Here is a 4,742-nt window from a genome sequence, read left to right as displayed (position 1 = left end):
GAGCAGCTATGCCCCTTAACATTCTCTGTCACAACATTCATGTCTCCTAGCTCACTGCCAGCTCCTTCAATTTATAATGGAGCATTTTCCCAGCAGCCCCCTGAATAGCCCACTGTTACTGAGGAATGACAAGCATCCAGAAGGAGGGCTGCATTGTGCAATTTTTTTTTCTTTAGACATCAAAAAAGTGTGTTTAATTAACTGGCAACAAAGAAATTGGTCAAAGGGAGGCAGACTAATTTTGGCTTGTAGGAATTAGAAACCAGGGGCTCCATAATCGTCCAGCATCCACTTGATGTTGTATCTATGGTTAGAAATACACATGATCGGGACTTCAGGGATCTTCTGGATTCTTCGTTGAAGATTATGGTCAACTGTGGACATAATGTAACACTAGTGCTGAATTACTCTTTATACCAAGCAGTCATCAGCATGGGTCCATTTGTGTGCACATTGCAATCAAATCATGGATCCTTGGCAATCCTGGTGTTTTTGATACTTCTGCCCCAATTTGTCAGTTTCAGCCACTGTGAAAGCAGTTATGCAAGGGGTGCACTTGGCATACAGATGGTCCATCACTGACTGCACTGAGTTCAGTTTGGCTTAAATGGAAAAGTTGATGGAGTTGATTATCAATGAGAATGCAGTAAAGTGAATCCAGTTATGTATTATACTAACAGAATATGCAGAAAGGATGGGAAACCTCTTTCCTTCAGCAGACTGGGATCTTTCTTTTCTTTCTTTTAGGCTTTAATCTACACTTTTAAATCTCTCATCTCTGAAGATAAACATTCACTTCATAGTCATGTATTTCTTCATTTTCTTTTGCCTCCACATGTTCATGAAACACTCCTACTTCTTCTTATAGTACAATCTGTACTGTTCCTCTCAGGAAGTCATTCGGCTTTCAGCCTGCTGCCCTGGAGCAGGAAATTGCTCAGTAAAAGCATTTTCATTCTCTTCCTCATGCTGTTATGGTTGTCTTCTCGCTTCTCTTTTTTACTGACATTTCCTTAGGTCACTGATAATTAAATTGCCATCATGTATGTCTTTGGTCCAAAGTGGATGCTTCTTAGATAATACCATGTTAAATACACACTGGGATCTATGGTTTCATATTGTGGTTTGAAATACCCTAAACAGAAGCCAGAGAGGTGGCAAACTGCAGAGGACCTCAGTTTGGTTCTCCACACTCATATCCAGTGACTCACAGCCACCTGTAACTCCAGCTCTGTCACCACACTCACAGGCACACACTTACACATGGATGCATAGACAGACACAGAATTAAAAAAAAAATGAGTTTTCTTATAAAAATGCTCCACATAAGCTGGGCGTTGGTGGCGCACGCCTTTAATCCCAGCACTCGGGAGGCAGAGCCCGGCAGATCTCTGTGAGTTCGAGGCCAGCCTGGGCTACTAAGTGAGTTCCAGGAAAAGGCGCAAAGCTACACAGAGAAACCCTGTCTCGAAAAACAAAAAACAACAACAACAACAAAAAAAATGCTCCACATAGAATGATGTCTATCTCTCTTAATAATTTAAGTGCCCAATAAAGATAAATTATCCATCTGTATGTGCTCAGTCTTATAATTTCATGGAAGGTTTGCAGGTCCTTTTCAACTGGAAATGTCCACTGGTTGCAGAATGCTCCTCCATCCCCCTTCTACTCAGGCCCTGATAGTCACTGCTGTCCTTTCCTCTGTGAGCATGAATAGTTATGACAACTTGAAGCAGCAGACCCATGCATTTTAACCTTCTGTTATTGACTTCTTTCAGTTGACATAATGTCTTCAAAGTTTATTGACTTTGTGATATGTAATAGAAATCAATCCTTTAGGAGTCTGAAAAACATCCCATTGTTGGAACATCTGCAGAGCAGTGGTATCTTCTGTCTGCTGACCTGAGGGTCTTCCCAGTTAGTTTGGAGAGAAACAATGCTCCATTTATTAAGCCCTTAATGGTTGCATGGAGTTTTGTCTTTCTCCTGTGAAAGAATGAAAGCTTTGTGAGGACCGTGCTGGTGTGCCTGGTTTTTCTTTTTGCTTTGTCACAGGGCAGATTATTCTTAGTACGTAACTGGCAGTGTGGACAGGACCTCCTGGCTGAGTGGATGAATGCTATTTCAGTTCCTTCTTATTAACATTTTGGAAATCCAGATTTCTGAAACTTTCGTCTCTGCTTTTGTTGTTCTTGTCTGTCTCTGTCTTTTGTTGTTACTATTGTTTTTTTGTTTTGTTTTGTTTGAGAAAGGATCTCACTCTATAGCCTTGGCTGGCCTTGAACTGAGTGCTGGGATTGCAGGCATTACCATTATACTCAGATCACACCTGCTCTGATGTAATGCCTTCCCATCACTCGCCTGTCTTACCTGGCCTATTATCTTACAAACCCTCTAATAACAGTTCCTTTAGTGGATACCAAACTCTGGGATTTATGTTCAGAGTCTTTAAAGATCTTCTCCCAGTCTGAATATGAGGCTGCTATTCTGAAAACTGACAGTTCTTTAAGATTCAATTGCCCTCCACCTACAGACACACACTCTGTAGTATAGTCAAGCTCTTTGGTCCTTTATAGCATCCTTTGTTTCTATGGAGATAGATGGTTTCAGCTATTACTGTGTAGAGCTAATAAGGATTATAGAATTAGAAGAGGTGGGAATTCACTTGGACACTTGTTGTGCAATTAGCATCTAATGAATCCTTCCTCAAAATAGATCAGCTGTGACCCCATTAGTCCAGAGTCATAGCTGTTCAGACTCCAGGTAATAAGATGCAGAATGATAACTCACAGCAGGGACTCTGAGAAGGACTTCTGATGGGGGAAATGTTTACTGAATAAACAGTCTGGTCACCAGAGAGAAAAGGACTCATTTGTGTTTCCCATTTTAATGTGTGAAAGTGAATTTTTCCTCTTCAAAGGGACTGCATTAAGGAGCTGGAAGGCAGATTGCCAGATTCATTGTGGAGGTGATTAGGACCTAAGACTATAAAACTATACACAGCATGCAGAGGAGCCAAGGCCATGTGTGCTGTTCCTCTTCACATCCATAACTCTGTTATAGACTTAATTCTTACCTCTTACCATGGCAGAACAAAACATTTAAAGCTCTATTTACAAAGTAAAAAAAATGACACTCAGAGAGGACAAAGAGTTAACAAGGTTACCGATCTCACAGTTAGCATAACAAGCAAAAGTCTTGAGAGTTGAGATTCTTTGCTCTTCTTGAGTGTTAGTGCAGCCTGCATTGTATATACTGTGTCTCTAGCTGGAGATGTAACTCCAAGACAGAAGGCATGTCTAGCATGCTTAGAGTCTTGGGTTTGATCCCCAGCACTGCAAATAAACAAATAAAATAAATTGCCTTCTCTTGTGTACCTCACACATGTAGAAAGGCTTAAGTTATACATAATGGTAGAATGTGGCAAATACTTGATAGATGCTGAAATGATTTACATGCACCCTACAGATGAAAGGAGGAATTAAAATGAGCCCATGACCAGCAAACAATACAAATCGCACCACCCATTTCTTTCACTTGAAAAAATCCTCTCATTAGCTATTGTTTCTCTGTAATTTCTCTAAATAGAGGTCCGTTCATGTTGAAGCTACTTTGTTTAAAAAGCACTGGTGTTATGGTGCATCACATTTCTTTGGCAGAACTTGCATGTTCTTAATGGAATGTGATGCAAAAACATCATATCCTGCCCCACACTCCATGGGCACTCTTTCTGAAGTAGTAGAGGGTTGTTACCCTCTGTGCTTGAGCAAAGTCTGATGGCTTCTGCTATCATCTGTGTCACATCCATTTTGCTGTAACCATCAAAACATTTGCTGTAATAGCATGAGAGACAGAGAGGAGGGTGGGCAATGTGGAGGAGAGGACAATAAAAATGGTACAGGATTTCATGGACAAATGACACTCACCCAAGTCTTATGTTGCTCATTCTAAGACAAAGTCTCAATAGTGTCTTACATTGTCCCAGTGAAATTTGGTATTAATTGACCTGGCCAGTAGCTACCTCAGTCAACAAAAAAGTATCCTAATAGTCTTTGGTTTGTTGTCACTTAATTAGAAAAAGCAACAGAACAATGAGAGGAGGACACTAGAGGCCAGCCACACAGCTCTAAGAGTGAAAGTAAGATATACAGAAGTAAGAAAAGGAAAAAAATCCCAGAGGCAAAAGGTAAATGGGATAATTTAATGTTAAGAAAAACTGGCAAGAAACAAGCCAAGCAAAGGCCATGCATTTATAATTAAGAATAAGCATTCATGTGTGATTTATTTGGAAACTGAGTTGTGGGCCCCCCCAAAAAGAGTAAAATCAACCAACAGCACAGAACTAATTGCTAGCTGACTGAAGGAGAGCCCATCCCACTGAGGGTAATAACATTATTAGTCAAGCAAGGTATGGATTATATAAGAAAGCTAGCTGTGCATAAGCCAGTGAGTAAGCCGGTGAGCTAACTAGTAAGCAGCAGACCTCCACTGGTTCTGATTCAAGTTCTTGTTTAAGTTCTTGACTTGAATTCACTCAGTGATGGATTATGACCTGGAGATATAAGCCAAATATCACCCCCTCCTCCCAGTAGATTTTCTTCAGAGTGCTTTACTATAGCAACAAAAAAGAAACTTATAACAGGTGACTGGAATTATATTGAACTAAATGTTTGTGTTTGGTGTGGTTCAGTCAAGTTAGTTCATAGAACTAAGCATCATAGTGAGGTAGAATGTTGTTCAAA

At 40.3% G+C, this 4,742-nt stretch overlaps 1 pseudogene; it reads right to left on the bottom strand.

The window, feature by feature from the left end:
- Positions 1–255: 255 nt before the first annotated feature.
- Positions 256–837, bottom strand: LOC131897025 (rRNA-processing protein FCF1 homolog; annotated as a pseudogene).
- Positions 838–4,742: the final 3,905 nt, after the last annotated feature.

This window comes from Peromyscus eremicus, chromosome 20 (assembly GCF_949786415.1).
Source record: "Peromyscus eremicus chromosome 20, PerEre_H2_v1, whole genome shotgun sequence".
Taxonomy (NCBI): Eukaryota; Metazoa; Chordata; class Mammalia; order Rodentia; family Cricetidae; genus Peromyscus; species Peromyscus eremicus.
Note: the sequence above shows the minus strand (reverse complement) of the source record. Positions and strands in the feature narration are given on the sequence as shown.